This window comes from Schistocerca piceifrons, chromosome 1 (assembly GCF_021461385.2).
Source record: "Schistocerca piceifrons isolate TAMUIC-IGC-003096 chromosome 1, iqSchPice1.1, whole genome shotgun sequence".
NCBI lineage: Eukaryota > Metazoa > Arthropoda > Insecta > Orthoptera > Acrididae > Schistocerca > Schistocerca piceifrons.
In genome coordinates, this window is record NC_060138.1 from 205,452,965 (window position 1) to 205,479,265 (window position 26,301).

General features: G+C 45.1%; 1 protein-coding gene across 1 annotated transcript in view; it reads right to left on the minus strand.

The window, feature by feature from the left end:
- Window positions 1-26,301, minus strand: part of LOC124800205 (zinc finger protein 541-like) — a 280,290-nt gene that overhangs the window by 74,603 nt on the left and 179,386 nt on the right. The window lies entirely within an intron of this gene.

Consider the following 26,301-nt stretch of genomic DNA (forward strand, 5'->3'; position numbering starts at 1 on the left):
TGGGCAAACGAGTCCGCTGCTCCTTGGAGAACGACAGATGTGTGCTAGAGTTTTCATTCTAGTTTTAACTGTGTGTCTGAATCGCTTCACCCTGACGCACATATTTTCGTGGTTAACTTAATAAAAGCGCAAATACTCTTGTTGTTGTGGTCTTCGGCTCGATGACTGGTTAGCTGTAGCTGTGCGTGTTAGTCTACCCTCTGCAAGCCTCTTCGTCTCTGCATATCTACTGCAACCTACATCCACCTGAACCTGCTGCTTGCCGTATTTGCGCTTTCTTCTATATCTACAGTTTTTACCTCTCACAATTCCTTGATGCCTCACGAAGTGAGCTATCAGCCAATTCCTTCTTTTAGTCAAGTGGTGCTCTAAATTTCGTTTTTTCCCAATCTGATTCAGTACTACCTCATTTGTTACTCAGTGCACCCATCTAATGTTAGCCTTCTTCTGTAGCACCACGTTTCAAAAGCTTCTGACCTCTTCTTGTCGGAACACTTTATCGTCCCCGTTCCACTTCGAGACATACCTTCAGAGAGAAAAAAAGGAAAAAACGCCGTAACAGTTAAACTTATATTTCACATTAATAAATTCCTCTTATTCGGAAATCCTTTTCTTGCTATAGACACTCTGCATTTTATATCCTATATGCTTTGGCGATATTAGGTGCTTTGGTGCTTAAATTGCATTACTCATCTACTACCTTTAGCATCTTATTTCCTAATTTAATTCCTTAGCACCTCCTGATTCAGTTCGACTACATTCCATTACCCTTTGTTTTAACTTGGTTTATGTTCACCTTACAACCTCTTTTCGAGACACTAGCCATTCCGCTTAGTTGCTCCTCTTAGTCTCTGACAGAATTGAAGTGTTGTCAGTAAAACACAAAGCTTTTATTTCTTCTTCCTGAATTTTAATTTCCTTTCCAAATTTGTCCGTGTTAGGAGTCTGTACCTCAATCAGTAAAAACGGAATCCTTACAGGAGCACTTTATTGTACGTCCATCTGTCTGTCTGTCTGTCTGTATGTTAAAACATTTTTCTCAGGAACGGGTAGAAATATTGAGGCGTGGCGCCTTTTATCGCTCCTGTCTAGGGCCTGTGTACCGGGAGAATGACTCATGAGTTCACAGTGACAGATGGTCTGAAGCGGGTTCATTTGCTAGAGGACAGTAGCGGACAGGACTAAACAGAAAGAACTGTAATGTAGTTAAGAATTTTGACCAACAGAGTTCAGTAGCGCACAGAGACATTCAAGAAACAGGTCAAGAGGATGTTCTTGTGAATTGTTCTGTTTATTACTTGGCGGCCGAAGTGGCCGTGCGGTTCTGGGCGCTGCAGTCTGGAACCGCGAGACCGCTACGATCGCAGGTTCGAATCCTGCCTCGGGCGTGGATGTGTGTGATGTCCTTAGGTTAGTTAGGTTTAACTAGGTCTAAGTTCTAGGGGACTAATGACCTCAGAAGTTGAGTCCCATAGTGCTCAGAGCCATTTGTTTATTACTTGATAGGAATTTTATTTATTTATGTTTGTACAGTTTTGTATATGCGTTTAGTAGTGTGAATGTGGCCTAAAGTAAATATGTAGATCACTGTTCTACTGATGAACACTGTACGAACTAGTGTGAGAAAGTTTTAAGACAGTGTGAATGCAGACGATGGCGAATTTTGTATCATAATATGTTAAGTAAGACTGTGGTAAAAGGAAAGATAATTCGAGAGCAAATGGAAATAGTTAATAACGTAAAGTATAAACAAAATATAAGAATGTTAAATATTTCTTTCGGGAAAAAGTACAGTTCGTGTGTTATTTGTTGATTGTTAGTCAACAAAAACGCAGACTGTCGCGAGAGAATAATGTTTTTCTATTGGCCTTAAATCAGAACGGAATATTCTTCGCGCGTCTTACCTCTTGGAGATATAGAATGCTTATAGCAGTCTAAGGGAAGCCCAGCCTTTCAATTGTACGGTCGTGTGTAGTATGAGCTCCGAAGGAAGTTATAATATGGGAGTTTTAATTGTGCTACATGTTTCAAAAGTGTTTAAAAGTGAAGGCATATTTATTCCTGTGTGTGTATGTGTGTGTATTTATTCCTGTGTGTGTATGTGTATGTGTATGTGTGTGTGTGTGTGTGTGTGTGTGTGTGTGTGTGTGTGTGTGTGTGTGTTTCAGAAAGTACAGATTTTTTAAAGTAATTTTGTGTATGAGAACAGACATAAATTCCACGTGGAATATTGAATAGATCGGTGACTAAAAACTTCAGTGCCTTAGGCGCCGATAAACTTAATAGTATGGCAAGCGTTTTTATTTAAGAACAATCCGTGGTTAGTTGCTGTTCAGATTTCGGGAAATACGTTGCCATAAACTTGCTAATGTGAATGAAAGGGTTTGTGCATGACTGTGTTATGATTAGCACGGGCTTGGCAGTGAACTCGTACATCTCAAGGTTCAGAATATACCGAAGTTTTGCCAGTATTTCCACCTTCCATTCAAAATTAAGACCTTTTTCCAATTCTTAGAACAGTTGCGTTGTATGTAGCCTGATGCGAGTTGCAGTATGGTAGGTTTCTGCTCGGCTTTCCTACCGGCGATCAGCTGCACCGAGTTCACAGGTAGGTGCAGATAAAGGGCGAACGAAACCGCGCCGCCGCAGTATCATGTTGAAATTCATGTGACATAATCAGACATATGGTTCCTTGGTGGCGTAATAAATGTATGTTTCTAAATCAAAGCAATCAATACGGCCATTTTCGTCACATATGTTTAAACTGGAAAACTCGCAAGTTAAAACATATAGGACACTTCCCAATCACATAGAACCATGGCGTTTGGGAAGAGCAAAGGCTTCACAGTATAACTAATGTGAAAAACCCGAAATTGTTACTTTGCAATGATATCAAAGTTTTTTTTTCTTTTTTCATCAGATTGTCTGTACGTCTGTGAGATGTTCGATTCCCGGGCTGTACTAACCCTAGGAGTGCGAATCGTACTCACACTTGGCCTGCTTTTCTTTACTGCTTGCTGAATGTGTACAGTGGATAACGTTTAGGATAGGGTAAAGCTGTTTCACTCTTTTATCGTTTCTACTACCGTCTGATGTTTTTCGGCTCTTGCAACTGCATTCTTCTACATTTGGCTACACACCGTCGCCTGTGGATGCCTACCGAAGACTGACACGACAAAATTGAGCAATAGCAACAGTCAGTGTGTTTAGTCCGAAGCTTAAATGTTATCGTTAGCTTCAAAGTATAATCAGAATAAAAGTGTTTCCAATTATAGCTCGTTATTATATATTTTACATCCCTTAAACAATTTTTCGTCGTCCTTCTGTAAATCAGTTATTTAAAACAGTAACTTAACATTTAAATTTTTTTAATAAAAGTGCAATAATACGCTTTAGCTTAACAACGGTGCACCCCTCTAACGTGGATTGCTGACGTGTTACGCGGATTGTCTAAAAGAGTACGTCAGGTCTGCTGCTTGTTCTAGAGTTCACGTGTGGAGCAGGTAAAGGCTGCGAGGTTGGAGTGAACCGATTGAACTAAACCTAGCACTGTTTAACGGAAAGTGATAAATTCCATTGATCTATTGCGACAGTTTCTCTTTGCACCAGGTGACGAACCGTAACACCATTCTAGCCTAAAAGTGATCGAACGTTGCGTGAAATATTTAACTTTGACAGCGATCTCTGTGCAACAGGTATCTGAGTGTAGGCAATATCTGCGCGACTACACATAGCCATGGTTGTCCACGAAGACTGTCCATACATACAGATTTTAACTAAAAACAATATGAGTGTTTCTGAAGGCACGCCGACAAAATCCAATATTTGGAACTTTTCCTTTGGCGACTCAGACAATGCAGAGAACATGCTAAAATGACTACAACCATCAACTATTATTTAAAAAAAGGCTCAAATTGCTCTGAGCACTATGGGACTTAACATCTGAGGCCATCAGTCCCATGGAACTTAGAACTCCTTAAACCTAACTAACCTAGGAACATCACACACATCCATGCCAGAGGCAGGATTCGAACCTGCGACTGTAGCGGTCGCGCGGTTCCAGACTGAAGCGCCTAGAGCCGCTCGACCACACCGGCCGGCTATTATCAAATTGATATATCAATGCGATTTGTTTGCGAATTTTCAAATTACAGATTGACGCGAGTTATCCTTCTGATAGGTTTTAAGAACACGCCCCCAAACAGTTCCCCTTGCGAATACAGTGTGTCTAACTCACGTCTTTGCACCGAACTTATGCGCTGTCGGCCTGGTCTAGCACTTGGATGGGTGACCATCCGGTCTGCTGAGCGCTGATGGCAAGCGGAATGCACTCAGCCCTTGTGAGGAAAACTGAGGAGCTACTTGATTGACAAATAGTGGCTCCGATCTCGTAAACTGACATAGGGCCGGGAGAGCGGTGTGCTAACACATGCCTGCCCCCCCCCTCCCCCCTAATATCCGCATCCAGTGACGCCTGTGGGCTGAGGATGACACGACGGCCGGTCGATACCGTTGGGCCTTCAGGGCCTGTTCAGGCGCAGTTTAGTTTTATAGTGTACATGTGTTATGTGACACTTTCTCCTCGTTTGTGACCTAGGAATGAAGATCTCACGACAGGAACAAACGTACTGATGTTCCATTACCCATTTCTAGAGTCGCGCTCAACCAATACGACGGTTAGATAGTTTTGGTACAGGGTGACAGTTACTGAACTATATGAAATAAAATCGTCATAATCTGAACGGTTTGCGGTAGGACGTTCAAACTGCACGGTTAGCCGCGGGGTATGATTGGAATTAGTATGTGCATTATGGTTTGGTTTAGCGACGAAGCCTACTTTCATTTGGACGGATTTGTCAATAAGCAAAATTGGCGCATTTGAGGGACTGAGAATCCGGATTTCACGATCGAGAAATCTAGTTATTCTCAACGGGTGACTGTATGGTATGCAGTCTCCAGTCACGGAATAATCGGTGCGATATTCCTTGACGACACGGTGACTATCAAACGGTACTTGAAGGTTTTGGAAGACGACTTCATCCCCATTATCCAAAGTGATCCTGATTTCGACAAGATGTGGTTCACGCAAGTCGGAGCTCGACCTCATCGAAGCTGTAGAGAGTTTGATGTCCTGGAGGAGCACTTTGGGAAAAGCATTCTGGCTCCTGTGTACCCAGAGGCCACTGTCGTGGGCCTCGATTGGCCGCCATATTTTCTCCGGATATGAACACGTGCGACTCGTTTTTGTGGGGCTACATTAAAGACAAAGTGTACAGCTATCACCCCTAAGGCATTGCTGAGCTGAAACAGTCATTCAAGAGGTCATCGACAGCATCGATATTTCGACACTTCAGCGGTCATGCAGAATTTCACTATTCGTCCGCGCTACATCATCGCCAATGACGGTAGACATATCGCCGGCCGAAGTGGCCGAACAGTTCTAGGCGCTACAGTCTGGAACCGCGCGACAAATACGGTCGCAGGTTCGAATCCTGCCACGGGCATGGATGTGTGTGATGTCCTTAGGTTAGTTAGGTTGAATAGTTCTAAGTTCTAGGGGACTGATGACCTGAGCAGTTAAGTCACATAGTGCTAGAGCCATTTGAACCATTTTTGGTAGACATATCGAACATGTCATAACCTAAATCTGAATAACCGTAGTGTGGTTTACATGTTGAATAAAGTGTGTCCACGCCGTAGTTTGTAACTAATTTACTATTTTTCATGTGGTTCAATAACTGTCGCCCTGTACATACGTAAATGACCTAGTAAATGGTAGGATCATCGGTAATATTGATTGGTAGCGTTGATAGGTAAGAAACATAAATAAATATGGGAGAGAGAAACTCGGAGACAGCGACTCATCTTTGTTTTTTGTTTGTTTATTTTGCACATAATTAGAAGCGTACGTCGTTCAGCGTTAGTTCATTGTGTGTTTTATATCCTTACAAGATATAAGTTGTATTTTATAAGTAATAAAAATTAGTTCACCGCGTGACTTCTGCGCTATTATGTAACCAAAGCAATTACACTGCTGGCCACCGTAAATGCAACATCAAGAAAGACAAGAGGTAGCACAACAAAATTTATTTTGTAGATAACATGTTGACCAAGTATCAAATGATTACGTTTACAGACGTCTGTGACATGTGGTTCCTGCCAGAATCAGTAGCCAGAGTAGCCGCCATTGTTGGAGATTACCGCTGCCACACGTCTCGGCATTGAGTCAAAGAGACGTTGGGTGTGTTCCTGGGGTACAGCAGCCCAAGCAGCTTTCACACGTTGCCAAAGATCATCTGGTGTGGCAGCTGGGGATGTAATCTGGGTCACTCGTTGAGCAACCATGGACCACATGTTTTCTATCGGCGAAAGATCCGGAGAGCGAGCCGGCCAGGGAAGCAATTCAATCTAGTTATTGACGAAGAACCTTTGGACAATGCGTGCCACGTGTGGTCGCGCATTATCCTGTTGAAATATGGCTGTGGCCGAGCCCTGAAGGTAAGGAAGGACAAATGGCTCCAGCACCTCGGATATGTAGCGCCGGCTATTTAAAGTAGCGGCAATGCGTACTAGAGGCGTGCGAGAGTAATATCCAATACCGCCTCATACCATAATACCCGGTGCAAGACCAGTGTGGCGGTGCATAATGCAGCTGTCCAGCATCCTCTCTCCACGGTGTCTCCACACTCGAATCCGACCATCATGGTGCTGTAGACAGAAGCGTGCCTCGTCAGTAAAGACAACGTCATTCCATTCTGCCGTCCACATCCGTCTGTCATCACACCATTGGCGACGGAGACGTCTGTGGTTCTGCGTCAGTGGTAGATGAAGCAATGGACGTCTTGCGGATAGATCACTCTGCTGTAAACGGCGTCGAATGGTACGTGCAGACACTGGATGATGCGTTACAGACGCAATGTGCTGTGCTATGGTTCGGGATGTCACTGAGCGATCCGTCACTGCCATGCGCACAATTTGCCTATCAGCACGTGCAGTGGTGCACCGAGGTGAATGCGATCGACCACGTCGGTCCGTCGTACCCTCCTGCATCCAACGGTCACATATCCGCATTACAGTTGTTTGGTTTCGTCCAACACGACTAGTGATTTCTCTGTATGATAATCCACAATCTCGGTAAGCCACTATCCTTCCTCTGTCGAACTCGGATACTTGATCAAACGATGTTCGCTGTTGTCTACGAGGCATAACTGATCGTCTTGTGAAACAAACACAAGGTAAACACACGTGCCGAACGTACACTCGTCGAAATCGCCAAGCCTTAAATGGCGCTATGAGGTGGCGCCACAGGCGCGCGTGATGTGCGTCTGCGCTGAAATTCTAATCAGTTGCATATCTCATCGCTGCAAACCCATGGTGTAAATCTCACTTGATTCGGATGCTTCCTTCAGGGTGTTGCATTTACGGTGGCCAGCAGTGTACTTTTGATGCAAGTACAGTCTAGATGCACAAACACAAAAATCTATTTAATTATTATTGTTATTTTGTACTCAACAAAATGTACTTCATCATGATCAAAGACCGAGCGGGGTGGCGCAGTGGTAAGCACACTGGACTCGCATTCGGGAGGACGACGGTTCAATCCCGTCTCCAGCCATCCTGATTTAGGTTTCCCGTGATTTCCCTAAATCGTTTCAGGCAAATGCCAGGATGGTTCCTTTGAAAGGGCACGACCGATTTCCTTCGCAATCCTTCCCTAACCCGAGCTTACGCTCCGTCTCTAATGACCTCGTTGTCGACGGGACGTTAAACACTAACCACCACCACCACCATGATCAAAGGCCAGAGTTGCCTAATACTACTGGTAATCACGAAAATTGTTCAGTAATAACAGGAATATGTTTCACATAAGCTCGACGAACTACTGAAGCGATGTTTTTAGAGCTATATGACAAATCTGTATTGTTTTTCTTATTACATTCCTATGTTTTAGGTCACAAATCAACAATTTTCGAATAAAACGTAAATTAAACATTGACAATTTCAATTTTGCTATAATTACTGTTTATTTCTCAGTAACAGACCAGTAACTATGTGGAAGAAAAATGTTCCATAGGTTACGTGTTCCTTTATATATCCTCATCCAGGAACTAGACGATTCAAGGCTTCCGGTTTCTTGGGGAATCTAGTAAGACACTGATCGCATACGTAAACAAAGCAGTCGGAATGAGGCAACGCCCGATAGGTATGCAACACACCTAATGTACAGGTAAGGGGGTTACGATTTTAACTGACCGAAGCTACTAGGAAAATTACGCTTTCATACGATGGCCTATGGTAGTTTTACAACTCTACCCATTTCAAACAACATAATTTCGGTTCACAAGAGATCAGTACGAAGATGAGCTGTGTGCTCGAACAACGTCGACTTCCATTATCTCTTACCTGACTTCAGTGCGTTATTTGTCTCTCTCTCTCTCTCTCTCTCTCTCTCTCTCTCTCTATCTCTCTCTCTTAAGAAATACGGGATCAACTGATCTTCCAGCAGAAATGGAATTTTTTTATATAACGACTAAAAATTGCAAGAATGATGAAGCTTCAGAGCCAGCTAGAACTTCTGGTACACTTACCTTCCACATCACCACCATCATCATCATTCTTAGAGTGCTCCAATAGCTTTCGGGAGAAAGCATTTTTAGATTTATTGTCAGCTCTTAGCCCACTGGAGAGAAACAAATTCCTTGGCGCGGAATCGCTCGGCGCCGGAAATGTCTGCAAGGCATACTTTGCATCTGTCGCGTCATTTGTCGGCATCGACAAATGGGCGGACAACTCGGAAGTCGGATGGCCGTATTTTTTTTCTCTCCTGACTCGGAGCTGGAGTGCACAAACTCTTAGCGATCCAAACAAACATCGACACATCCGTCTCACCTCCCGTGTTACCGGAGTGGTGCAGGAAGAGAAAATTTTCCTGTGTTTTTCTTTACGTTGTTGCGTGATACGGGATATTCTCTGTTTTTCTCGTCGTCCTTACACAATGTGCCATCAAAAAGTAACGAGAACTTTTCCGTTTCGCAAGTTTCATACATCCGATTTTCAAAATATCTTTTTGTTTCTAGTAGGTACACATGTTCCTCATGTATGTTTGAATTTTCAGCTGTTTTTAATATTCAGTTCACTGTTGACAGTCAAAAAGATTTTACTTCCGAAGAAGATTGATCAAAGAATTTGCATTAAATTCTGCTTGAAAAATGAGATAAAGTGCAACAGCCCATTCTAGCTTTTTGCGAATCTGCTGTGAGTAAGACAATAGTTTACGAGAAGTATAAATGTTTCAAAGAGGATCGAGAAGACGTTGAAAACCATCGTCATGGATGCTCTGGCACATCAGTTACTGACGAAAATGTGGAAGAAGTAAAGAAAATGGTTCTGAAAAATTGCCGAACCACCATCACAGAGAAACTTCCTGGCAGATTAAAACTGTGTGCCGAACCGGGACTCTCGCAGGAGAGCTTCTGTGAAATTTGGAAAGTTGGAGACGAGGTACTGGCAGAAGTACAGCTGTGAGGCCGGGGCGTAAGTCGTGCTTGGGTAGTTCAGATGGTAGAGCACTTGCTCGCGAAAGGCAAAGGTCCCGAGTTCGAGTATCGGTCCGGCACACAGTTTTAATCTGCCAGGAAGTTTCATATCGGCGCACACTCCGCTGCAGAGTGAAAAATCTCATTCTGGAACCATCAGAGACGTTGCTAATTGTGTCTGATAACTTTTGTCTAATGCCAAGCAAATTTTTTCGGATGTTTTGGGCATAAAACGAAGCACGAAAGTTTTTACCAAAACCGTTGAATTTCAATCAAAAATGACGCCGTGTACACATTGCTCAGGAATTTCTGAATGAAGTCGACAACGTCCCAGAACTTCAAAAGAAGGCTATAACAGGTGACTAAACATGACCTCGAAACCAAGGCCCTGGTGTCCCAATGGAAACTTCCTGAAGAGCCAACACCGAAAAAATTCGACAAGTGAAGTGTTGTTCTCACTGTTTTATTTGATTACAGTGGGATAGCGCGTCATACGTTCGTGCCTTATGATCGTATGGTCAATAACGAATACTGCCTGGAAGTTACGCGCCGTTTGTGTGAAGCAATCGGAAGAAAACGACCAGAATTGAAGCAAAATCACGCGTGGAAACTGCACCCTGATAATGCTCCCGTACATACCTCAGTGCTTGTTCATGATTTTATGACAAAAAATAAAAAATAAAACCGTCATGTTGTCTCAGCCACTGTATTCGCAAGACATGGCCCACTGCAGCTTCTTTCTATTCATGATGAGATGAAAACAGAATCACAGAAAGAGCTGAACACCATAATGAAAAGGGTGTCCAGAAGTGCTTCCAAGATTGGAAAAGACGCTGGTAGAAGTATATTACATTTGAAAGGGATTACTTCGAAGGGCACAAAATTGACATTAATCAATAAATAGAGAATCTTTAAGGAAAACAAAAATTCCCATCACTTTTTATTACACATGATATGCAACTGGCACTTTTTACATCTCTTACACATTCATCCAACATATAATCAGCAATTCTGTTCTACCGGAAAGGCAATGCCTAAGAGCTTAACAGAATATGAGAGATTTTTTTCAAAAACGCGATGCTGCATTTTTCTAATAAAGAAAAAGTGTTTTTCGCTATTATCTCGTTGAAGTTTCGTCACCTGTAGCCTCACTGAGTGTGAGAACAATTCCAGCAGTTAATGGGTGGAAAAAGGAAAGTAGATTAAAAGTCGCATTTGGGCCGTATTGTGGGTTATATCACGAGATGTGAAGTAGCGGGTGGTTATAGTCAAAGTCAGCTGCTACAGAAGGTCCAATGTGGGCCATAATTATCATATTACGGCGGAAATTTGTAGTTTTTATTAATGTGGAAACAATTTACGCGGGAAAAATATTCGTTCCAATTTTGGCAATCAGATGAAAATCTGGTGCTGTAAAGCATCTCGTCGACGTCTCCGGTACTCATTTTGAACGAACTGTGGAAGCGACGTTCAAAAATAAAATCAACATTTGCGTTTCTCACTTGTTTGCCGTTTCTAATCCATTCCACATGGAAAGATTTTTGTGTGTCTTTCTTGCGTAATATCTCCACCTCCGTAACTCTTCAACTGTTGGCAGCATTGTTATGCGGCAGGTACTGGCTTGTTCCGTAGCCCCTTCTCTACAGCTCCAGGTGGCGGGAAGCCTTAGCATTGAACGGTTGTGTAATTGCAATGTAAAGTATGAACATTGCGTAGACGGTCGGTCAATGCGATTTAAGCAAGGTGCAGTCATTGAATTCTTGACAGTAGAAGGTGCCACCCCGAAGGAGATTCATCAGAGAACGAAAGCAATGTATGGCGATTGTGTTGATGTGAGTACTGTGCGTCGTTGGACGAGTAAGTTTAAAGATGTTGAATCGGGAACATCTGACCTGCATGACAAACAAAGAGTTGGACGTCCTGCGACAGCAACTACCGAGTTTCACAAGCAAAATGTTGACAGATTGATTCAGGACGATCATTGTATCACTCAGTGAGAAATTGGAAGCACAATCTGCATTTCACAAGAACGTGTGAGTCACATTATTGCTTTGCTTGGCTATCGGAATATCTGTGCACGATGGGCACCCCAGATGCTGACTCCTGAAATGAAATCGCACAGACTTGAAATTTGCCAGGAACTCCTCTCGCGTTACGAGAATGAAAGTGACGGCTTTCTCCAGTCAATCATGAGACATCATTATGCTTCTGATGAAGAGAACTGTGAGACTGGTTGCTGAAACAGAGCGTCGACTTCTTCCGTGACGGCGTCAGAAAGCTTATTCATCATCTGCAGAAATGTATCCAATTGCCTGGTGATTATGAGGAAACGTGAATATTGACAATTACAGATCACAAGCTAAGGATTATTTTTGCGTTTGATTTATTAAAATATTTCCATCCAAACCCAATTAACGAAGGTGGAGGCATTACTTTTCATTCAACCCTCGTAGTAGCAAACGACAGCTCACAGGACGACGTTCTTGACATTCTTTGACACTGGTGACACTGTCGGGCGTTTCAGTACTTCTATAATTGCATTAAGGGTCTGCACCCCCAATTAACATGATCGCACCCCTTGGGAGTGCAGCGCGGCAAGTTTTGCTCTCGTATACAGGCTAGAACCATCAAGGACGAATGGAAATCATTCGATGAAATTTGAACGTGATCCGAAGCAGTAAAGAGTACTTAAGCTTTTCCGACTCTGCTCTTTTCCACCCTCCTGTGGCGTGATGACATTAACACGTGCCTGAATAAAGCGGCAAATTGTATCCCTAAAACTCCGTTTTTCGGCAATACCCTCTGTGCACTCAGGCAACTTTTTTGAGCACATTAGCAATGTACCTGTCAGAAACTACAACACCAAAGCAGCCTGGCAGCTGCACTAGCGCCTACAGATTATGCAACCCCTTAAACACATTTGGATGAGGTTTGCCTGCCTTCTAGCGCCAGAGCATACGCCAGGTTGAGAACTGGAGTCGAAGTTTCTGACAGAATATCTGTAACGTGCTCAATGAAATTGCGTGGGTGGCACCGAGAGTACTGCCGAACTTGTGGAGTCTTAGAGGACTCTTTACCGTTTTATTCACGCACGTGTCAATGTCGCAGTCCCCCGCGACCGCGCGTGAGGAGGGCAGAAAACAGGAGGGTCGAATAATACCATTTACTGATTCGGATCACGTTCAAGTTTTGTCTAGTGTCTCCAACCTGTGCACGAGACGAAAAATTGCAGTCGCACTGCATTCCAAAGAGATGTGATTCGTTCACTGGGGTTGTAGCACCACAATGTCCTTAGAGAAGGGTTAAAGACCTAGGATCTCAGCAGTCTCAAAGGACGTGAAGAACATCTTTTTGCTGCTCATCAAACTGCGATCTGTCCTTTCCGACCGCGAAATGTGTGGGAATCAACACCCAAGGGAAAGGTGTAGCTGTACTGATGCCCTTTACGCTACCCTGTCAGCACTTTTCGTGTCTAGTCTGAGCGGTGGTGTGTCTGAAATATTTCCCTCGGCCATCCATAAGAAAACCGAGTGATTTCAATGCTGTGTGTCGCGGTTCTGACTTCCACCACAGAGACGTCAAAAGAAGCGGTGAAATGTGTGTAAGGGGACCTTTAACGACATTTCCATCGAGGAACACGTTCACGATAGCATTGGGAACAATTATGGTGAAATTTGGTGCTAATGCGAAATAATTAAACCGCTTCACAGCTCACATGAACTTCTAAATCGTGGCCTTTTTTTTTTTTTTTCATTTGTCGATGCCTTACCGTCTGAAACATCGCCGAGCCAGTAGGTCAGTAGGTGACGCGGAAGGGCGCCCCAAGATTTTGCACCATTCGAGACGAAGGTTTCAAGCACCTTTCATCGAAATTTCAAATTTACGCGTCACAATGGGAGGCACTTCAGGGGTTTCGGAAATGTGATCCTTTATTTCTGTTACGCGGAATAAATAATGCTTGGAGAGGTGAATAGGATGCAGAATGTACGCACTGTAGCAGCCTGACAAACTGTAGGGTTTGTAATATGGCCACTGATGCTGCGGTGAACTACGCTACTGTCCATTAAAATTGCTATACCACGAAGATGATGTGCTACAGACGCGAAATTTAACCGACAGGAGGAAGATGCTGTGATACACAAATGATAAGCTCTTCAGAGCATTCACACAAGCTTGGAGCCGGCGGCGACACCTACAACGTGCTGACATGAGGAAAGTTTCCACCCGATTTCTCATACACAAACAGCAGTTGACCGGCGTTGCCTGGTGAAACGTTGTTGTGATTCCTCGTGTAAGGAGGAGAAATGGGTACCATCACGTTTCCGACTTTGATAAAGGTCGGGTTGTAGCCTATCGCGACTGCGGTTTATGGTATCGCGACATTGTTGCTCGCGTTGGTCGAGATACAATGACTGTTAGCAGAATACGGAATAGGTGGGTTCAGGAGGGTAATACGGAACGCTGTGCTGGATCCCAACGGCCTCGTATCACTAGCAGTCGAGATGACAGGCATCTTAGCCACATGACTGTAACGGATCGTGCAGCCACGTCTCGATCTCTGAGTCAACAGAGCGGACGTTTGCAAGACAACAACCATCTTCACGAACAGTTCGACGACCTTTGCAGCAGCATGGACTATCAGCTCGGAGACCATGGCTGCGTTTACCCTTGACGCTCCATCACAGACAGAAGCGCCTGCGATGGTGTACTCAGCGACGAAACTTGGTGCACGAATGGCCAAACGTCATTTTTTCGGATGAATCCAGGTTCTGTTTACAGCATCATGATGGTCGCATTCGTGTTTGGCGACATCGCGGTGAACGCACATTGGAAGCGTGTATTCGTCATCGCCATACTGGATTATCACCCGGCGTGATGGTGTGGGGTGCCATTGGTTACACGTCTGGGTCACCTCTTGTTCGCACTGACGGCACTTCGAACAGTGGACGTTACATTTCAGAGGTGTTACGACCCGTGGCTCTACCCTTCATTCGATCCCGGCGAAACCCTACATTTCAGCAGGATAATGCACGACCGCATGTTGCGGTCCTGTACGGGCCTTTCCGGATACAGAAAATGTTCGACTGCTGCCCTGGCCAGCACAATCTCTCACCAATTTAAAACGTATGGTCAATGGTGGCCAAGCAACTGGCTCGTCACAATACGCCAGTCACTACTCTTGATGAACTGTGGTATCGTGTTGAAGCTGCATGGGCAGGTGTACCTGCACACACCATCCAAGCTCTGTTTGACTCAATGCCCAGGCGTATCAAGGTCGTTATTACGGCCAGAGGTGGTTGTTCTGGGTACTTATTTCTCATGATCTATGCACCCAAATTGCATGAAAATGTAATCATATGTCAGTTCTAGTATAATATATTTGTCTAATGAATACCCGTTTATAACCTGCATTTCTTCTTAGTGTAGCAATTTTAATGGCCAGTAGTGTATGTTTCCTGTTGGAAGGTGTATGACGTTACCGACAGCTCGGGGTAATGTGTTTTTTTGTTTTGTTTCTTACTGACTGTCTGACCGTCAGATAAGTCTGTAGCATCTTAAGTAACACTCTCTCTATGGCCTTGAGCTACAGTTCCTGGTCATTCCGTATTTGGTTATTTCTGTGCTGGGCACGTGGTGCGTAGGCGTTCCGTTTCTGGTGTGACTGAGATACTGCGACCCCCACAAGGACCGAGCCGCTAAAAACTTGCGGCGCTATCAAAATATTCGTGGGTCTGGGCGGTGCCCTCTCGCCTTGCGACGGGTCAGCGGGGTCCGTAATTAAACGCTCGTTAGGAGGCGGGCGGCCCCAGCCCAGCCGGGCCGAGGCGAGCAGGGCTAATTGCATTCAGATATAACGGCCGCGGCCCTCCGGTCGCCCTTTAAAAACCGGCCGGCCCCAACTAATGAGGAGGGCCATCGGTTCGTGTACCCTCTCTCCCGCCCACTGTTGGCTTTTCCCTGCCGGCGCGCTTTTTCTGTTTCGAGTAGAAGTTGCTCTGTAATTAAAGAGCCGCCAGGCTTCTCGCACGACGCAAAGTTGCACTCGCTCGTTTCTTCTAATTGTCCTTCTCAACTTAGCGTTGCAATTCCTCCCTGGTAATTCACTGCCGTTTGTTAGATGTTGTGTGAAGAATTTCAACTGTTATTTTTAGTTACGTCATGTACGATCTTTCGCTGTGGAAGATCTTGATCTAATATTTTATAAGGAGCAGTCGGGGAGCAAGGAAGGTGCCTCCACGTGCTTATTTTACTTACATGCTACATAGAAGAAAGTGAAATGTCGGCGCTCCCCAGAAACGTTGCCCCATCGGACAACGGCCAAACCTTCCACCACCGGAAACCAATGCATGAAACCAACCCCCATAGAAAATCTTCACAGGGCCGCAGGTTTCACAAACCCTGCCTCACGTAGGAAAGCCCATGAACATACCGAGAAGCTAAAACAAACCTTTGATGCCCGTCACTCAATATTTGGCCTAGAGTGTGGCCCCAGCAATCTCAAATCCAGACGCCGTTTCCTAAGTTGCGCCTTAGATGAGCCCCCCCCCCCCCCCCCCCATCTACTATCCACTAAGAGAGGACCCACCAAGCGGCGTTTCTGGTGATAGGAAAACCTGGAGAATGCTTAACCGCATCAGAACTGGGGTGGCTCCTGTGAAATCTAATCTGATCAAATGGGGTTTGTTGGACGAAAATGACGACAAATGCGACTGCGGCACTCGACAGGACATCGAACATCTTCTACAATACCCTGCCTGCCCCCACAGATGCACCCTCGACGATCTATGGCTGGCTAAAGAAGAAACATTGGACATTGCCCAATACTGGGCAGACAAATTGTAGTTTTCGGACACGAAAAAGTGAAGTATAAGGAGCAGTCAAATGAAAAAGAGACAAACAGGAAAAAGTAAATAAACTGAAACTTCTTGGCAAATTAAAACTGTGTGCCGGACTGAGACTCGAATTCGGGACCTTAGCCTTTCGCGGGCAAGTGCTCTACCAATTTTTTTTCTCTCATTTTGTTCGTTAGTGTTGGTTGTACTTGTTCGGAGCGGACGTCCCATGATGCTTTTTCAAGTTCATCGTTCACCCATTAACAAAGTTTTTTTAAATTTTTTTTATTGCAGGGGGCTGCTAACCCTCTGACCGAACACGCTGAGCTACCGTGCCGGCTGAGCTACCCAAGCACTACTCACGACCCGTCCTCACAGATTTACTTCCGCCAGTACCTCATCTCCTACCTTCCAAACTTCGCAGAGGCTCTCCTGCGAACCTTACAGAACTAGCACTCCTTGAAGAAAGGATATTGCGCAGACAAGGCTTAGCTACAGCTTGGGGGATGTTTCCAGAATTAAATTTTCACTCAGCAGCGGAGTGGGCGCTGATATGAAACTTCCTGGCAGATTAAAACTGTGTGCTGGACCGAGACTCGAACTGTTCATTATTTCAAAAAGTAATCTCCATACCCGTTAATACATTCATCCAACTGGGACACAAGACGGTCAGTGCCTTCATGCAAAAATGTTTGACATTGTCTACGGAACCATGACTGTACCACGGTGTGCGCTTCTCCGTCCCAAGCACGTAGATGGCCACGAATGTGTTTTTTATGAACACCGAGTTCATGGTCGGCATCACTTTGTTGCAGAATAATGTCCGCGAACATTTTGACTGCATTCTTGCAACTGCGCTGCAGATGTTTCGCTGGGAAGCCCTTACACAACTTCTAAACAGTGCCGATCTCAACCCATGAGATTTCCATCAGACGAAGAATCGCACGGCAGGGTACGATCATGGTTCCGTAGGCAACCGCAAACATTTTTCAATGAAAGCGTTGAACCTCCTTTTTCTTAGTGAGATGAATGTATCAACAGTTATGGCGATTATTTTTAAAATAATAAATAGGTTACTTACTTTTTTCCGACTGTCTCGTTTCCATTTGATTGCCCCTTGTAGTTTCAGCGGCGTCTGCGGACGAAATAATTTTTTTGAATGACGCCTTATTTAACGTTTTCACTTACGGTGTCAGTCGCAAATGGTCGTCGGGAAGAGTGATTGTTGTTAAGCCTCAGTGTCAACTCGAATTTCTCTGATTTTACCTTCATGGCCTTTTCACAAGTAATACGTAGTAGGAAGAAATACATCGGTTGGGTCTTCTGGGAGGCCGGTCGCTGTGGCCGAGCGGTTCTAGGGGCTTCAGTCCGGAACCGCGCTGCTGCTACGGTCCCAAGTTCGAATCCTGCCTCGGGCATGGATGTGTGTGATGTCCTTAGGTTAGTTACGTTTAAATAGTTCTAAGTGGCTCTGAGCACTATGGGACTCAACTTCTAAGGTCATTAGTCCCCTAGAACTTAGAACTAGTTAAACCTAACTAACCTAAGGACATCACAAACATCCATGCCCAAGGCAGGATTCGAACCTGCGACCGTAGCGGTCTTGCGGTTCCAGACTGCAGCGCCTTTAACCGCACGGCCACTTCGGCCGAGTTCTAAGTCTAGGGGACTTATGACCTCAGATGTTACGTCCCATAGTGCTTGGAGCCATCTGATCCGAATCATCTGCTCCTCTAGGAAAGTACGGTTTCTGAATTTAACCAATAAACCACAACGTGATTCACAAGTCTTCTTATTTATGGATTCTTACGTTACTTCTTTTGGCCCAATAAACCGATAACTAGTTTGAAATAAATAAAAATCAGTAGAAAAAAACAGTGTAAATGGTATTCAGCCTAAACACAAGTCTTGTCTTCTAACGTCTGCCACTGGAGTTACATTAGAATCTTTGTTACGTTTTCGTGCTTAAAAAAGAACCTGTGACGAAAAGTGCTGCTCTTCTTTGGATTTGTCCCATTGCAGTCTGATAAGGGTCCCAGACACACACGTACTCCTCAAGTGTGCTGGTCGAACGAAAGCTATGTTGCTGGTCTACACTTTCTGAGTATTTTTGTTGTGAATCTCAGTCTGGCGTCTTCCTTATATGCTTCACTGGAATGTTGCGGATTACGGTACCTACTGTTATTCCAAAACTACAGTGTAAGCTCAGATGCATAAAACAGCATAGGAACAATGCGCCTTTCTCCATCAACTTCTCCGTTTCAGTGCTACGTCTACGGAACAAATTAACCTGTAGCCTGCATTTGTTCCAAAACCACTCAGCATTCGAAAAGAGTAACAACTTTGTATGTCATAATTGGTATAGTTTCCCCCTTCGCATATCCTGGCTATCTTTCTTCTGTTCAATAGCAAATAAGTAGCTTTGTCTCAATGTTAACATTCTTTCGCCTTCCGTTATTTGTATCTGCTTCTTGTGACCCTGGTATATCACTAATCACATTTTACAGGGACGCTGTTTTACATCGATGGTACGGACCAAAAACAGGGAAATCCACTGACCTAAAGCCACTGTGACAAAGGGCAGATTACAATGAAGTGCCAAAGAAACTGGTATAGGCATGCGTGTTCAAATACAGATATATGTAAACAGGCAGAATATGGCGCTGCGGTCGGCAACGCCTAAAAAGACAACAAGTGTCTGGCTGCTACATTGGCAGGTTATCAAGATTTAAGTGAGTTTTAACGTTGTGTTATAGTCGGCGCACGAGCAATGGGGCACAGCATCCGAGGTAGCGATGAAGTGGTAATTTTTCCGTACGACGATTTCACGAGTGTACCGTGAATATCAGGACTTAGGTAAAACATCAAATCTTCAGCATCACTGCGGGCAGAAAAAGATCCTATAAGAACGGGACCAACATAAGAGGATCGTTCAAGAACAGAAGTGCAACCCTTCCGCAAATTGTTACAAGTTTCAAAGCTGGGCCATCAGCAAATGTCAGCGTGCGAACCATTCAACGAAACGTCATCAATATGGGCTTTCGGAGCCGAACACCCACTCGTGTACCCTTGATGACTGCGTGACACAAACCTTTACGCCTCGTCTGGGCCCTTCAAGGCAGACATTGGACTGCTGATGACTGCAAATATGTTGCCTGGTCGGACGGAGACAGCCTCATGAATCCATGGACCCTGCATTCCAAAAGGGGTTTGTTCAAGCTGGTGGAGGATCTGTAATGGTGTGGGGTGTGTGCAGCTGCAGCGAAATGGGACCCCTGATATATCTAGATACGACTCTGACAGTTGACACGCACCTAAGCATCCTGTCTGATCAACCTGCATCGATTCATGTTCATTGTGCATCCGACGGACTTGGGCAATTCCAGCAGGACAATGCGATACCCCACAGGTCCAGAATCGCTACAGATTGACTCCAGAGACACTCTTCTCAGTTTAAACACTTCCACTGGCCACAAAACATCCAAGGCATGAACATTATTGAGCATATCTGGGATGCCTTGCAACATGCTGTTCAGAAGCGATCTCCACCCCGTCGTACTCTTACAGATTTACGGACTGCCCTGCAGGATTCATGGTGCCATTTCCCTCCAGCACTACTTCAGTCATTAGTCGAGTCCATGTCACGTCGTGTTACGGCATTTCTGCGTCCTCGCGGATGCCTTACACGATATTAGGCGTGTGTACCCGTTTCTTTGGCTCTTCAGTGTATTTTGTCGCAGCGCCGGGGAACTTGCACCTCGGAAAATGCAAAGCTGGTCGGTTATTCGCTTGCTACAGCTGTGAGCTTCTGTGGATAGTGGTTGAAGGACGATGAAACCACGAGTGACCGACACGTTGTTGGACGACCGCGCTTCATACCAGAAACAGGACGTCAGAGGCCTTCCCGCTTTGTAAGGCTGGACAAGCGGGGATCTGTGGTAGTTCTGACAACAGAATACAATGCTGGTGCAGGCGTAAGTGTTTCGGAAGACATCATTTAACACTCTCTGTTGAACTTCTGGTTCCGCAGCCGACTAACCTTACGCGTTCCCATTTTGAACCAAGGACATCGACAATTACAACTGCAGTGGCGACGGGATCATCGAGACTAGATCGTAGATTAATGGAACCATCCACCTGGTCGGAAAAATCATGTTTTTATACAACAGTGGTTTCGGGATACGCGATAATCCAGCCAATAGACTGCTGCTCGGGAAATGGACCGCGCCACTGACGCAGGCCAAAGGCGTATCGGTACGCATGCGACAGCTTGCGCAACCTAACATGTTCCGGTACGCTGCGCAATAAAATGGGATTTTTCCGGGGCTCATACCTCGTATTCTATTGGTGATAGGAAGGTAGAGTCAAGTGTTTTGCACAGCCGTCAGGCTAGGGACAATTTGTACACCCAACAGAAGGATCGTCTTACTGTAACTGTCCTACAGTACAGGGGCAAAGTTAGAACATTGCGCACTTCCTCCAGCTTAAGCAAGTGGAACAAATTGGTTTGGTTTCGATATTCTTCACGGGTTTGCAGCCGGATCATGTCGTCGCCTAGACACAATATTTTGGCGGATCAGCTGGCCGCCATCTTCAGGTTGGTTCAAATGGCTCTGAGCACTATGGGACTTAACTTCTAAGGTCATCAGTCCCCTAGAACTTAGAATTACTTAAACCTAACTAACCTAAGGACATTACACACAGCCATGCCCGAGGCAGGATTCGAACCTGCGACCGTAGCAGTCGCGCCATCTTCAGGTGAGTTAATGTTAGTGCACTCCCTCGCCGGAACTGAATTCCAGCCACAACGACGGAAACCTTTATACACCATGAACAGAGCACCGCGCGTGCGTGAGATGATGGGCAGCGCCTCCTGGCGGCAAGTAGACACGCAGCGCGCCGGTGGGAGAAGACTGCAGAAACGATAAATCTCAACAGCACTAGTTGGAAGAATCCAATGATCGAAAAGAAGACCGTTGCTGTTTAATGTCGGGCAAAATCGGATTCCATATCTTACTTAGAGGAAAACCTTTATCCCTGTTAATAATATTACTGGATAATCTAATTTCAATGGATTCTTTAAGAACACATTCCCAATAGCGAGAAGCAGGAGAGATCAATTGTCTCTTGTCATACATCATCCTGTGTCCTTCGTTAAGGCAATGTTCCGCCACTGCCGACTTCTCAGGCTGGAACAACCGAGTGTGCCGATGATGTTCCACGCACAGGTCCTGAATAGTTTGACCAATATACTTCTTTCCACAGTGGCACGGAATTTCATAAACCCCGGGCCTCCTCAAGCCAAAATTATCTTTAACTGAGCCGAGAAGGACTCCTCTAGTCTTGGCCACCGGCGTAAAAACACATTTAATACTATATTTTCTTAAAATTCTTGAAATTTTGGCTGATATACTTCCCGCAAAGGGTAAATATGCAACAGCTTCAAAAGTATCCTCTACTGGCTCGCGTGACGGACCAAACTGAAGAGCACGGCATATTTGTTGTTCCGTATATCCATTCTGTTCAAAAACAATCTTCAAATGATCAAGTTCTTCTTTGAGACGTTCTTCGACAGAAATGGTATAAGCTTTTATGACGAGAGTCGTCAAAACTCCACTACGTTGGTGTGGTGGATGACAGCTGGCCGCATGAAGATAGCGGTCAGTATGAGTGGGTTTCCTATACACACTATGTCCAAAAGTCCTATCATCCTTTCTTTGCACTAAAACATCAAGAAATGGAAGTTTACCATCACTTTCAATTTCCATAGTAAATTTAATACTTGGGTGTAGACAATTAAAATGATTTAAGGTTTGTTTCCTTTTGCATTAGATGTGGTCTCTCTGAGGAGAAAACGTAGTTTAGAAAGTGACGTATCACGGAGAAATATGTTGTAAAGTGGCTCAGTTATCATTAGAAAGGCTCTGGCAGTCCCATGTTGTAATACTGAAACACATGAAAAAGTTTTGTGCACGTAATACCCGACCTGACGTGTAAAATTAGTGTTGTGTTATTTCAATTTCACATAAGTAAACTATCAGAATTTTACTGACCCATATGAGTGACAGCCGGCCGAGTGACCGAGCGGTTCTAGGCGCTTCAGTCTGGAACCGCGTGACCGCTACGGTCGCAGGTTCGAATCCTGCATCGGGCATGGATGTGTGTGATGTCTGTAGGTATTTAGGTTGAAGTAGTTCTAAGTTCTAGGGGACTGATGACCTCAGAAGTTAAGTCCCATAGCGCTCAGAGCCATATAAGCGACATGACCGGCTGTAGCAGGGAAAAGAAGGGAACAAGCAGGAAAATTCTTCTATCGGAGCACAAAAAAGGCTCATACGCTCCTGTGTTGAAAGCTGGGTATCAGCTGCCTCATTCTGCCCTCCTCAGCACCTTTAAAAATTTTTCCAAAAGTTTTGGCATGCTAAGAGAGAAGGAGGCAGTGTCAGTGGGAAACAGATGGAAAAGTAATAAGTACTGGAACATATTAGTGTTTGTGGTATAGAAAGACCGAACGAGCGAATGACACTGTGAGAGAAAGAGAGGGACACTCTGGCTGTGCAACGTAGTTGACAGTAAAAGAACTGTGCTAGGAAAGTAGTGAAGGATACAGTGACTGGGAGGGGGGGGGGGGGGGGGGCAGAATAAAGAGAAGGAGAAAGTGGGAGCGGGTGCGAGTCAGTGATAATGAAGCAAAGAGTCTACGAGTGAGACAGTGACAGAGAGAAGAGGGCAGCAGTGGGAAGGAATGAATGAATGAGATAGTAGCAGTAAGATAAAGCAACAGGGAGACAGTAACAGTAAGAGGAGACAGTAGCAGTGGGACAGAATGAGAGAGACTGTCATTGTGAGACTAAAGACGCCGGGCGCTGTAACCGAGCGGTCTGGGCGATTCAGTCCGGAACCACGCTCCTGCTACGGTCGCAGGTTCGAATCATGCCTCGGGCATGGATGTGTGTGATGTCCTTAGGTTAGTTAGGTTTAAGTAGTTTCTAAGCCTAGGGGATCGATGACCTCAGATGTTAAGTCCTACAGTGCTTAGGTCCATTTTGAAGGCTAAGGACGTCAACAGTTAGAGAGACGCAAAGAGATAATGAAAAAGAGTTGGGCTAAATGGGAGAATTGGCAAATGGGAGTGGACGAGTATGAGCGACTTACAGCGATGGACTAGTGGGTCTGAGCGACCTGCAGTTAGGGGAGCTTGTGGGAGTAAAATGTGAGACCGAAGTTAAAAAGAACGCGAATATGTTGGCATCCAACATCTTTGGGAAAATTCTTAAAGTGCTGAGGAAGGTAGAATGAGGCAGCTGATGTTCCACTTTTCAATCAGTCTTTTAATAAAGGAGCATATTCGCCTTTTTGTGTTCCGATACGAGTTTTTTTCGCTTGTTATACTGAGGACGACATTCACCTAGGCTTCCACGTGACCTCTAGTGGCAATAGGCACGTAACAGGTGCAGACTATGTGAATATTATTGCAGATCACCTGCGCCCCTTCTTTCTTGTCTTCCCCAACAGCGATACCATCTTCCAGCATGATAACTGTTATGTCACAAGGCTAGAACCAAGCTATTGTGGTTTGAGGAGAGTGACAGTGGATTCAGTTTGATGTCTTGGTCACCAGATTCGCCTAACTCGGCTATTCTGAACGCATGGAATACGTCTGGGACGCTGCATTTGTAAACCTACCAAGGACCTGTGGAATCCATGCCACGCACAATCGCTGCTGTATTGCGTTATAAAGGTGGATCAACGACCTGTTAACCAAGCAGCCATAATGTTTTGGCTTATCGGTGCGTGAGCATTAACATATTATTATTACTATTAGGTTTTCTCGTGCAATTCACATAGCACACAAATGGCAATTTAACTGCAAACTACACTACTGGTCATTAAAATTGCTACATCACGAAGATGACGTGCTACAGACGAAAATGTAACCGACAGGAAGAAGATGCTGCGATATGCAAACGATTAGGTTTTCAGAGCATTCACACAAGGTTGGCGCCGGTGGCGACACCTACAACCTGCTGACATGAGGAAAGTTTACAACCGATTTCTGGTACACAAACAGCAGTTGACAGGCGTTGCCTGATGAAACGTTGTTGTGATGCCTCTTGTAAGGAGGAGAAATGTGTACCATCACGTTTCCAACTTTGATAATGGTCGGATTGTAGCCTATCGCGATTGCGGTTTATCGTATCGCGACATTGCTGCTCGCGTTGGTCGAGATACGATGACTGTTAGCAGAATATGGAATCGGTGGGTTCAGGAGGGTAACACGGAACGCCGTGCTGGATCCAACGGCCTCGCATCATTAGCAGTCGAGATGACAGGCATCTTATCCACATGGCTGTAACGGATCGTGCAGCCACGTCTCGATCCCTGAGTCAACAGAGCGGACGTTTGCAAGACAACAACCATCTGCACAAACAGTTCGACGACATTTGCAGCAGCATGGACTATAAGCTCGGAGACCATGGCTGCGGTTACCCTTGACGCTGCATCACAGACAGGAGCGCCTGCGATGGTGTACTCAACGACGAACCTGGGAGCACCAATGGCAAAACGTCATTTTTTGTATGAATGCACGTTGTGTTTACAGCATCATGATGGTCCGTGTTTGGCGACATCGCGGTGAACGCATATTGGAAGCGTGTATTCGTCATCGCCATACTGGCGTATCGTCCGGCGTGATGGTGTGGGGTGCCATTCGTTACACGTCTGGGTCACCTCTTGTTCGCATTGACGGCACTTTGAACAGTGGACGTTACATTTCAGATGTGTTACGACCCGTGGCTCTACCCTTCATTCGATCCCGGCGAAACCCTATATTTCAGCAGGATAATGCACGACCGCATGTTGCCAGTCCTATACGGGCCTTTCCGGATACAGAAAATGTTCGACTGCTGCCCTGGCCAGCACAATCTCTCACCAATTGAAAACGTCTGGTCAATGGTGGCCGAGCAACTGGCCTGTCACAATACGCCAGTCGCTACTCTTGATGAACTGTGGTATCGTGTTGAAGCTGCATGGGCAGGTGTACCTACACACGCCATCCAAGCTCTGTTTGACTCAGTGCCCAGGCGTATCAAGGTCGTTATTACGGCCAGAGGTGGTTGTTCTGGGTACTTATTTCTCAGGATCTATGCACCCAAATTGCGTGAAAATGTAATCACATGTCAGTTCTAGTATAATATATTTGTCCAATGAATACCCGTTTATCATCTGCATTTCCTCTTGGTTTAGCAATTTTAATGGCCAGTAGTGTAAATATCTGAGGATCCTTGGATAGATATAAGAAAGTTTCTGAAGACCATAGTCTTACTGAATTACATGAATGAATTAGATACAATTTTATTAATCTATTTCGAGTGAAAAACTTTTAGGTGTGCGTTGTCGCTACGGTATAAAATTCTACAATGTCTCCGCCACTCTTGCACACTCAGTGTGACCCAGTTCCGTTAGGACTGCTTCTGTAAAATTCCAAACTGCAATCCTATCTCGTGGCGAGCTGCGGTGTTAATATCCTCGAAGTTTCGACAACAGCCGTGGTAAAGATCAAAGCACCAACACCGCTGCAGCAAACGTCCTGGGGCGCAAATGTAGCAGAACGTGTCTGACACGTGTCGGAAAATGGCGGTGGAGCAGCGAGGCAATATCAGGTTTTGTGTTATGTTTTGTGTTTGTGGGCGAGAATTCTTCAAATTCGACCCGAACACCACGACAACGCCCCAGCCCATAAAGCGGTGCATTGCACAAGTTTTTGACCAGCAGACGGGTTACAGTCGTGGATCACCCGCCGTATTCGCCGGATTTGGCGCTATCCGAATTCTGGTTGTTCCCCAAATTAAAAATAGTAATGAAAACACAACGTTACGACGCAGTTGAGGACATCCAAGAAAACTGTACTGCAACACTAAATGTAATTCCGA